The 11267-nt window shown below is 49.1% G+C and overlaps 1 long non-coding RNA gene across 1 annotated transcript; it reads right to left on the reverse strand.

The window, feature by feature from the left end:
- Nucleotides 1-1208: 1208 nt before the first annotated feature.
- Nucleotides 1209-9613, reverse strand: LOC139572450 (uncharacterized). Its single transcript, XR_011674413.1, has 3 exons — nucleotides 9246-9613; nucleotides 3032-3455; nucleotides 1209-1281 (listed from the first exon to the last, which is right to left on the reverse strand). It is a non-coding gene; the product is annotated as an uncharacterized lncRNA (long non-coding RNA).
- Nucleotides 9614-11267: the final 1654 nt, after the last annotated feature.

Here is an 11267-nt window from a genome sequence, read left to right on the forward strand (position 1 = left end):
AGACCAGCTGTAATCAAGTGCTCTATAGGCCTACCGCTGTAATCCTCCCCAGCTCCTTGTTACACCAGACACTAGACCAGCTGTAATCAAGTGCTCTATAGGCCTACCGCTGTAATCCTCCCCAGCTCCTTGTTACACCAGACACTAGACCAGCTGTAATCAAGTGCTCTATAGGCCTACCGCTGTAATCCTCCCCAGCTCCTTGTTACACCAGACACTAGACCAGCTGTAATCAAGTGCTCTATAGGCCTACCGCTGTAATCCTCCCCGGCTCCATCCACACAACATGGCTGGATCTAACACCCTGTCTAACACTATAAATATATCTGTTTATGAGACAACTAATAAACAACCAAAAGGTGCAGTGGAAAAGGAGAGTGTGTTGGCATGGACCCTTCTACTAGCCAGGGTGTTGATGTCAGTGTCCCGGTCTCTCACACCGTTCAGCTAAGAGGCCCAGTGTCCCGGTCTCTCACACCGTTCAGCTAAGAGGCCCAGGGTCCCGGTCTCTCACACCGTTCAGCCAAGAGGCCCAGTGTCCCGGTCTCTCACACCGTTCAGCTAAGAGGCCCAGTGTCCCGGTCTCTCACACCGTTCAGCTAAGAGGCCCAGTGTCCCGGTCTCTCACAGCGTTCAGCTACGAGGCCCAGGGTCCCGGTCTCTCACACCGTTCAGCTAAGAGGCCCAGTGTCCCGGTCTCTCACACCGTTCAGCTACGAGGCCCAGTGTCCCGGTCTCTCACACCGTTCAGCTAAGAGGCCCAGTGTCCCGGTCTCTCACACCGTTCAGCTACGAGGCCCAGTGCCCCGGTCTCTCACACCGTTCAGCTAAGAGGCCCAGTGACCCGGTCTCTCACACCGTTCAGCTAAGAGGCCCAGTGTCCCGGTCTCTCACACCGTTCAGCTAAGAGGCCCAGTGTCCCGGTCTCTCACACCGTTCAGCTACGAGGCCCAGTGTCCCGGTCTCTCACGCCGTTCAGCTACGAGGCCCAGTGTCCCGGTCTCTCACGCCGTTCAGCTACGAGGCCCAGTGTCCCGGTCTCTCACACCGTTCAGCTAAGAGGCCCAGTGTCCCGGTCTCTCACACCGTTCAGCTAAAAGGCCCAGTGTCCCGGTCTCACACCGTTCAGCTACGAGGCCCAGCGTCCCGGTCTCTCACACCGTTCAGCTACGAGGCCCAGTGTCCCGGTCTCTCACACCGTTCAGCTAAGAGGCCCAGTGTCCCGGTCTCTCACACCGTTCAGCTAAGAGGCCCAGTGTCCCGGTCTCTCACACCGTTCAGCTAAATGACAGATGTTCTGGTTATAGATCAGGACAACAGGCTGATGGGTAATCTAAATGACAGATGTTCTGGTTATAGATCAGGACAACAGGCTGATGGGTAATCTAAATGACAGATGTGCTGGTTACAGATCAGGACAACAGGCTGATGGGTAACCTAAATGACAGATGTTCTGGTTATAGATCAGGACAACAGGCTGATGGGTAATCTAAATGACAGATGTTCTGGTTACAGATCAGGACAACAGGCTGATGGGTAACCTAAATGACAGATGTTCTGGTTATAGATCAGGACAACAGGCTGATGGGTAATCTAAATGACAGATGTGCTGGTTACAGATCAGGACAACAGGCTGATGGGTAATCTAAATGACAGATGTGCTGGTTACAGATCAGGACAACAGGCTGATGGGTAACCTAAATGACAGATGTTCTGGTTATAGATCAGGACAACAGGCTGATGGGTAACCTAAATGACAGATGTGCTGGTTATAGATCAGGACAACAGGCTGATGGGTAATCTAAATGACAGATGTTCTGGTTACAGATCAGGACAACAGGCTGATGGGTAATCTAAATGACAGATGTTCTGGTTACAGATCAGGACAACAGGCTGATGGGTAACCTAAATGACAGATGTGCTGGTTACAGATCAGGACAACAGGCTGATGGGTAATCTAAATGACAGATGTTCTGGTTATAGATCAGGACAACAGGCTGATGGGTAATCTAAATGACAGATGTTCTGGTTATAGATCAGGACAACAGGCTGATGGGTAACCTAAATGACAGATGTGCTGGTTACAGATCAGGACAACAGGCTGATGGGTAATCTAAATGACAGATGTTCTGGTTATAGATCAGGACAACAGGCTGATGGGTAACCTAAATGACAGATGTTCTGGTTATAGATCAGGACAACAGGCTGATGGGTAATCTAAATGACAGATGTTCTGGTTATAGATCAGGACAACAGGCTGATGGGTAACCTAAATGACAGATGTGCTGGTTACAGATCAGGACAACAGGCTGATGGGTAATCTAAATGACAGATGTTCTGGTTATAGATCAGGACAACAGGCTGATGGGTAACCTAAATGACAGATGTGCTGGTTATAGATCAGGACAACAGACTGATGGGTAACCTAAATGACAGATGTGCTGGTTACAGATCAGGACAACAGGCTGATGGGTAATCTAAATGACAGATGTTCTGGTTATAGATCAGGACAACAGGCTGATGGGTAATCTAAATGACAGATGTGCTGGTTACAGATCAGGACAACAGGCTGATGGGTAATCTAAATGACAGATGTTCTGGTTATAGATCAGGACAACAGGCTGATGGGTAATCTAAATGACAGATGTTCTGGTTATAGATCAGGACAACAGGCTGATGGGTAATCTAAATGACAGATGTGCTGGTTACAGATCAGGACAACAGGCTGATGGGTAATCTAAATGACAGATGTTCTGGTTATAGATCAGGACAACAGGCTGATGGGTAACCTAAATGACAGATGTGCTGGTTATAGATCAGGACAACAGGCTGATGGGTAATCTAAATGACAGATGTTCTGGTTATAGATCAGGACAACAGGCTGATGGGTAACCTAAATGACAGATGTGCTGTTTGAAGAACAACAAACAGGATCAGAATATATTTATAAAAGTGAAGTAGTAGAGGCTCAGAGGAGAGACGGACAAACCCACCGCTTGGTGGTTCATAGATCTGTGTGTCTGCTCCTTACCTGGTGGAACTCTGGGAAACCTTCAGGACTGCAGGTGAGATGGCTCTTCTGTCCAGGTGAGATGGGTCTGCTCTGGGCTGGGTCTTCTGTCCAGGTGAGATGGGTCTGCTCTGGGCTGGGTCTTCTGTCCAGGTGAGATGGGTCTGCTCTGGGCTGTGTCTTCTGTCCAGGTGAGTTGGGTCTGCTCTGGGCTGGGTCTTCTGTCCAGGTGAGTTGGGTCTTCTGTCCAGGTGAGTTGGGTCTGCTCTGGGACTGCAGGGGAGATGGGTCTTCTGTCCAGGTGAGTTGGGTCTTCTGTCCAGGTGAGTTGGGTCTGCTCTGGGTTGTGGCTCTGTCTGTCCTGCAGGTGAGTCTGGTGGGTCAGGTAAATGATATCCTCCCACATCCACAGATCAGCTCACCTGGATGTTACTGACAACAGCATCTGGGGGAGGAAGAGTCACACCTTATTCCTCAGCTGTCCTGGTTCAGAAATTACCATGGAAACTAACCCAATCCCTCCTGGTAACACAGTACAGAACCCAATCCCTCCTGGGAATACAGTACAGAACCCAATCCCTTCTGGTAATACAGTACAGAACCCAGTCCCTCCTGGTAACACAATACAGAACCCAATCCCTCCTGGTAACACAATACAGAACCCAATCCCTCCTGGTAACACAACACAGAACCCAATCCCTCCTGGTAATACAACACAGAACCCAATCCCTCCTGGTAATACAATACAGAACCCAATCCCTCCTGGTAACACAGTACAGAACCCAATCCCTCCTGGTAACACAGTACAGAACCCAATCCCTCCTGGTAACACAGTACAGAACCCAATCCCTCCTGGTAACACAGTACAGAACCCAATCCCTCCTGGTAACACAGTACAGAACCCAATCCCTCCTGGTAACACAGTACAGAACCCAATCCCTCCTGGTAACACAGTACAGAACCCAATCCCTCCTGGTAATACAGTACAGAACCCAATCCCTCCTGGTAACACAGTACAGAACCCAATCCCTCCTGGTAACACAGTACAGAACCCAATCCCTCCTGGTAACACAGTACAGAACCCAATCCCTCCTGGTAATACAGTACAGAACCCAATCCCTCCTGGTAAAACAACACAGAACCCAATCCCTCCTGGTAAAACAACACAGAACCCAATCCCTCCTGGTAAAACAACACAGAACCCAGTCCCTCCCGGTAATACAATACAGAACCCAATCACTCCCGGTAATACAGCACAGAACCCAATCCCCCAGAACACTGGGCCTCTTAGCTGAACGGTGTGAGAGACCGGGACACTGGGCCTCTTAGCTGAACGGTGTGAGAGAACGGGACACTGGGCCTCGTAGCTGAACGTGTGAGAGACCGGGACACTGGGCCTCGTAGCTGAACGGTGTGAGAGACCGGGACACTGGGCCTCTTAGCTGAACGGTGTGAGAGACCGGGACACTGGGCCTCTTAGCTGAACGGTGTGAGAGACCGGGACACTGGGCCTCTTAGCTGAACGGTGTGAGAGACCGGGACACTGGGCCTCTTAGCTGAACGGTGTGAGAGACCGGGACACTGGGCCTCGTAGCTGAACGGTGTGAGAGACCGGGGCACTGGGCCTCTTAGCTGAACGGTGTGAGAGACCGGGACACTGGGCCTCTTAGCTGAACGGTGTGAGAGACCGGGGCACTGGGCCTCTTGGCTGAACGGTGTGAGAGGCCGGGACACTGGGCCTCGTAGCTGAACGGTGTGAGAGACCGGGACCCTGGGCCTCGTAGCTGAACGGTGTGAGAGACCGGGACCCTGGGCCTCGTAGCTGAACGGTGTGAGAGACCGGGACCCTGGGCCTCTTGGCTGAACGGTGTGAGAGACCGGGACACTGGGCCTCTTGGCTGAACGGTGTGAGAGGCCGGGACACTGGGCCTCTTAGCTGAACGGTGTGAGAGACCGGGACACTGGGCCTCTTAGCTGAACGGTGTGAGAGACCGGGACACTGGGCCTCGTAGCTGAACGGTGTGAGAGACCGGGACACTGGGCCTCGTAGCTGAACGGTGTGAGAGACCGGGACACTGGGCCTCTTAGCTGAACGGTGTGAGAGACCGGGACACTGGGCCTCTTAGCTGAACGGTGTGAGAGACCGGGACACTGGGCCTCTTAGCTGAACGGTGTGAGAGACCGGGACACTGGGCCTCTTAGCTGAACGGTGTGAGAGACCGGGACACTGGGCCTCTTAGCTGAACGGTGTGGGAGACCGGGACACTGGGCCTCTTAGCTGAACGGTGTGAGAGACCGGGACACTGGGCCTCTTAGCTGAACGCTGTGAGAGACCGGGACACTGGGCCTCTTAGCTGACTGGTGCCCTGTGGTGACACTGCTTAGAGGTGACAGGAAGAGAGGTAGCTGACTGGAGAGGTGACAGGAAGAGAGGTAGCTGACTGGAGCCCTGTGGTGACACTGCCTAGAGGTGACAGGCAGAGAGGTAGCTGACTGGAGCCCTGTGGTGACACTGCTTAGAGGTGACAGGAAGAGAGGTATCACTGTAGCTGACTGGAGCCCTGTGGTGACACTGCCTAGAGGTGACAGGCAGAGAGGTAGCTGACTGGTGCCCTGTGGTGACACTGCTTAGAGGTGACAGGAAGAGAGGTAGCTGACTGGAGCCCTGTGGTGACACTGCTTAGAGGAGACAGGAAGAGAGGTAGCTGACTGGAGCCCTGTGGTGACACTGCCTAGAGGTGACAGGCAGAGAGGTAGCTGACTGGAGCCCTGTGGTGACACTGCTTAGAGGTGACAGGCAGAGAGGTAGCTGACTGGAGCCCTGTGGTGACACTGCCTAGAGGTGACAGGAAGAGAGGTAGCTGACTGGTGCCCTGTGGTGACACTGCCTAGAGGTGACAGGCAGAGAGGTATCACTGTAGCTGACTGGAGCCCTGTGGTGACACTGCCTAGAGGTGACAGGAAGAGAGGTAGCTGACTGGAGCCCTGTGGTGACACTGCTTAGAGGTGACAGGAAGAGAGGTAGCTGACTGGAGCCCTGTGGTGACACTGCCTAGAGGTGACAGGAAGAGAGGTAGCTGACTGGAGCCCTGTGGTGACACTGCTTAGAGGTGACAGGAAGAGAGGTATCACTGTAGCTGACTGGAGCCCTGTGGTGACACTGCTTAGAGGAGACAGGAAGAGAGGTAGCTGACTGGTGCCCTGTGGTGACACTGCTTAGAGGAGACAGGAAGAGAGGTAGCTGACTGGGGCCCTGTGGTGACACTGCCTAGAGGTGACAGGCAGAGAGGTAGCTGACTGGAGCCCTGTGGTGACACTGCTTAGAGGTGACAGGAAGAGAGGTAGCTGACTGGTGCCCTGTGGTGACACTGCCTAGAGGTGACAGGCAGAGAGGTAGCTGACTGGTGCCCTGTGGTGACACTGCCTAGAGGTGACAGGCAGAGAGGTAGCTGACTGGAGCCCTGTGGTGACACTGCCTAGAGGTGACAGGAAGAGAGGTAGCTGACTGGTGCCCTGTGGTGACACTGCCTAGAGGTGACAGGCAGAGAGGTAGCTGACTGGAGCCCTGTGGTGACACTGCCTAGAGGTGACAGGAAGAGAGGTAGCTGACTGGTGCCCTGTGGTGACACTGCCTAGAGGTGACAGGAAGAGAGGTAGCTGACTGGAGCCCTGTGGTGACACTGCCTAGAGGTGACAGGAAGAGAGGTATCACCGTAGCCCTGTGGTGACACTGCCTAGAGGTGACAGGTAGCTGACTGGTGCCCTGTGGTGACACTGCCTAGAGGTGACAGGAAGAGAGGTATCACCGTAGCTGACTGGTGCCCTGTGGTGACACTGCTTAGAGGAGACAGGAAGAGAGGTATCACTGTAGCTGACTGGTGTTGAGCAGCAGATGGCTGGTCACCTGTGTGTCTAATGAAACAGAGAAACAGATGAGACCTGGCAGCATTCAGCAGTACCACAACACACCGAGGTGACACCCTGGCTGTGTCCCAGGTGGCACCCTATTAGAAAATAGAGCGCTTCCTCTGCCCCGAGCCTGGCCAAAAGTAGGGCACTACATAGGGAATAGTGTGCCAAATTGGAATGTAACCCTTTAAAACGCTCCTGTTAAATAATGAACCGTCCCCAGTCCCTACTGTCTCCATCTGCTTGGAGTTAGACAACCAGGTGGGACAACACTACGGAACAATCTATGAGAACAGCATGGCATATTATGCATGTAGCTAGCTAGAACCAAAGACTATCTATTATATTGACTATAACCTGGTCCCCAGGGCTAACTGCTGCACGGGAGGAAGTGTCTGGGAACGAGATTAGCCTTGACTATAACCTGGTCCCCAGGGCTAACTGCTGCACGGGCGGAAGTGTCTGGGAACGAGATTAGCCTTGACTATAACCTGGTCCCCAGGGCTAACTGCTGCACGGGCGGAAGTGTCCGGGAACGAGATTAGCCTTGACTATAACCTGGTCCCCAGGGCTAACTGCTGCACGGGCGGAAGTGTCTGGGAACGAGATTCGCCCAATTTAAAGGCCCAGTGGTTGTCATCTTTACAGACAACCCCAGTTTTACTTTTAACAGGTTATCATCAGATCATGTGCATCACCCCTCTAACATCAACCAACAACCTGCAGTGGTGGGGAAAGTCCCCAGCTGTCATACTTGAGTAACAGTAAAGATTCCTTAATAATAGAAAATTACTCAAGTAAAAAGTCACCCAGTAAAATACTACTTGAGTTAAAGTCTAAAAAAGTATTTGTTTTAAAATATACTTAAGTATCAAAAGTAAAAGTGATAAATCCTTTCACATTCCTTATATTAAACAAACCGGACAGTATAATGTTATTTACAGATATCCACTCCAACATCATTTACAAATGAAACGTGTTTATTAGTGAGTCAGCCAGACCAGAGGCAGTAGGATGACCAGGGACGTTTTCCTGATAAGTGCAGGAGTTGGACCGTTTTTCTTGTCCTGCTAATAAGCGTTCAAAAATGTAACGTTAAGGAGTAAAAAGTACATCCGTTTCTTTAGGAATGGAGTGGAGTAAAAGTTGTAAAAAATATATACAATTAAAGTACAGATACCCCCTAAAAACGACTTAACTAACAATACTTTAAAGTACTACTTGGCTAAGTACTTTATAACACTGTCAACTTGGTGATAAGTAACGTTATCTGAATAACAGTCCCAACCAGCTGTTGGTGAATGGATGTGTTTGGACAGCCTGTCTAGACTCAGTCAACACTGGCCTAAACGCCTCACCTTATTACCCGTTTCACTGTGGCTAACTAGCTACACTACCCACACTACCCAGACATACAGCCTGTCTAGACTCAGTCAACGCTGGCCTAAACGCCTCACCTTATTACCCGTTTCACTGTGGTTAACTAGTTACACTACCCACACTACCCAGACATACAGCCTGTCTAGACTCAGTCAACGCTGGCCTCAACACCTCAGGTTATTTACCCGTTTCACTGTGGTTAACTAGTTACACTACCCACACTACCCAGACATACAGCCTGTCTAGACTCAGTCAACGCTGGCCTCAACACCTCAGGTTATTTACCCGTTTCACTGTGGTTAACTAGTTACACTACCCACACTACCCAGACATACAGCCTGTCTAGACTCAGTCAACGCTGGCCTCAACACCTCAGGTTATTTACCCGTTTCACTGTGGTTAACTAGTTACACTACCCACACTACCCAGACATACAGCCTGTCTAGACTCAGTCAACGCTGGCCTCAACACCTCAGGTTATTTACCCGTTTCACTGTGGCTAACTAGTTACACTACTCACACTACCCAGACATACAACCTGTTAGTTAACCATTTCTGCTCTAACTTACCCATTTCAATGTGGCTAACTAGCTACACTACTCACACTACCCAGCCAGACATACAACCTGTTAACTAACCATTTCTGCTCTAACTTACCCACTTCATATCACATTATCAAGACATAAAGAGAGCGGCTTAGAACAACGTGTTCGTTACATGGATATAACAAGCATAGCATAGCTAGCTAACGTTAACAGTATTTAGTTAGCCAGCTAGCTAGTACCGTTAGCAAGTAGCCAGATAGTTTAAAAAAAAATCAATAACGTTACTCAAAATTGTGAGTTATCATGGAAATAAACAACTTTAGCTAACTGTGTTTTGACTGTTGCCAAATGAAAAGCGTGCTAATGTTAGATAGGTCGGAGAAAACTAAAATCAGACTCACCAGTTGAAATTCTGAAAACTTACGAAAAGTCACTGTGGATTGAACGCGACACGTCTTCGTCAAAGAGCCAACTCTTCGGAAACTGAGGGGGAAAAACACACTTCAACAGAACACAAAGCATGTGGCTTTCCAAAAGAGACACATTTAAGTGTTGCCAACTCGTGTAGTTTGCGTGGCCATGAAAAAAGTTGGACGCCTCGTATTGGTGACGTCACATCGGAGGGGTTTGTACTTATGCCGCGTTCAAAACAACTGGAAACTCGCAAATCTCCGAATTCCGACGTTCACGACAAAATGGGAACTCGGGAGAAAAAAAATATCTCCGACAGGGGAAAATCGTTTCAAACCGTCGTCCAATTCTAAATTCTAAATCGGGAACTCACTGACGTCACGATTGAACGACGTATGTTTCCGAGTTCCCAGTTTTCCAGAAAGCACTTTGAGCTTGGGAACATACAGAGAAGGAAGGCATTGCCAGATGCGTCACTATAACCCAGAGAGTAAAACAACTTTGAAATGGAATACATTGAAGACGTGGATAAAATCGCATTTAAACACGATTTATATGTACTTTCGGGAAGGGTTGTGGTCACCATTCATTTCATACATTAAATATATACATCAGACAGTAATGGGGAGCTATTTCATAGTTTTCCCCCGATTTCAATCTTATAGTAACCCTGGTTGGCGTTACTATTATAGGAGGAGCAGACCATCCGATATGCCCTTAAATATGATATGAAACATATATGTAAGAGGACCAGTGCTTCTACAGAGAAACAAACCTCACATCTGTGCAGTTTGAAAGCAATTAGGCTCCATTTTATCGTTGTTACTTCTTTAGGGCACACTGGTGAGCAACAATATAATTTTACTTCACCGCGACAAAAAAAAAACACCCACTCTGATCCATGTATTCAATGTATACCATTTCAAATCTGGTTCCCAGTGCGGCTTTACTTCCGGGCTATTATGACGCAGGTGGCAGTTCCTTCCCAGTATGTCGCTCGGTGCGGACGGGTCTCTCTGTGATTGAATGGTGTCTGCTTCCCTCTAGCGGTTGATGTCATACACTACAGATCGGCCTTTTTTCTTTGACCAGCAGACGGTGATAAAGTGCTATGCTACTTTCTCTAACGACGGTACCCAAAGATTATAACGTGATGTGCACCAGAGGAGGCTGGTGGGAGGAACTATAGGAGGAAGTGCTCACTGGATGGTATTGAACACATTAAACAAATGGAAACCACATGTTTGACTCTGTTACATTTATTCAATTCCAGACATTTCAACGAACCCGTCCTCCTATTGCCCCCTCCCACTAGCCACCACTGATATGCACCTTCCTCCGTACCTCATATAGGATGAACTAGACTCCAACACATCCACACAATACTGTACGTCTTATCTCACAATGTGGGTCTCTGGGAATGGTCTGAAGTGAGTTTTACTAAGGGGGCGGGGGGGGGGGGGGGGGGGTAGGAAACGCAATGCAGCAGCGTAATGAATACAGATATGTTTTTATTTGAAGAAAATCCTGGACATGGAATGAATAGAAGCAGCACAGGATGATCATAATGTGTTCAGGATTACAGATAAATAAATGCAGATGGATGATTTATTAGTGTGTGTGAAGGGGGAAGGGTAATCCATTAATTTACATTAACCCAAATGATCCCATATACTGTAGTCTGTCCCCTCAACAATTGATGCATGTGGATCATACCAATGAAACAATAGCCAGAGTTCAGGTTTTGCTAATTAAAATGTTTTTTGTTTTGAGGGGGGGGGGGGGGCTACAGACTACAGCTCTGTTACTGCCCACATATTTGCTCGCTAATTATTCCCTAATACTATATTCAAGTGATGCAGGAAAAGGAAAATACTTGAGAATTGTGTTAAAAAAATGAAAAAATGAAAAAAAACACACAAAAACCTTAGATAATATCTTTTTAAGACTTTTTCTGTCTTTGATTTGACACACATCACAACATAGCTGGTTCTATAGCTGGATCTATAGCT

Source organism: Salvelinus alpinus, chromosome 4 (assembly GCF_045679555.1).
Source record: "Salvelinus alpinus chromosome 4, SLU_Salpinus.1, whole genome shotgun sequence".
NCBI classification, from domain to species: Eukaryota; Metazoa; Chordata; class Actinopteri; order Salmoniformes; family Salmonidae; genus Salvelinus; species Salvelinus alpinus.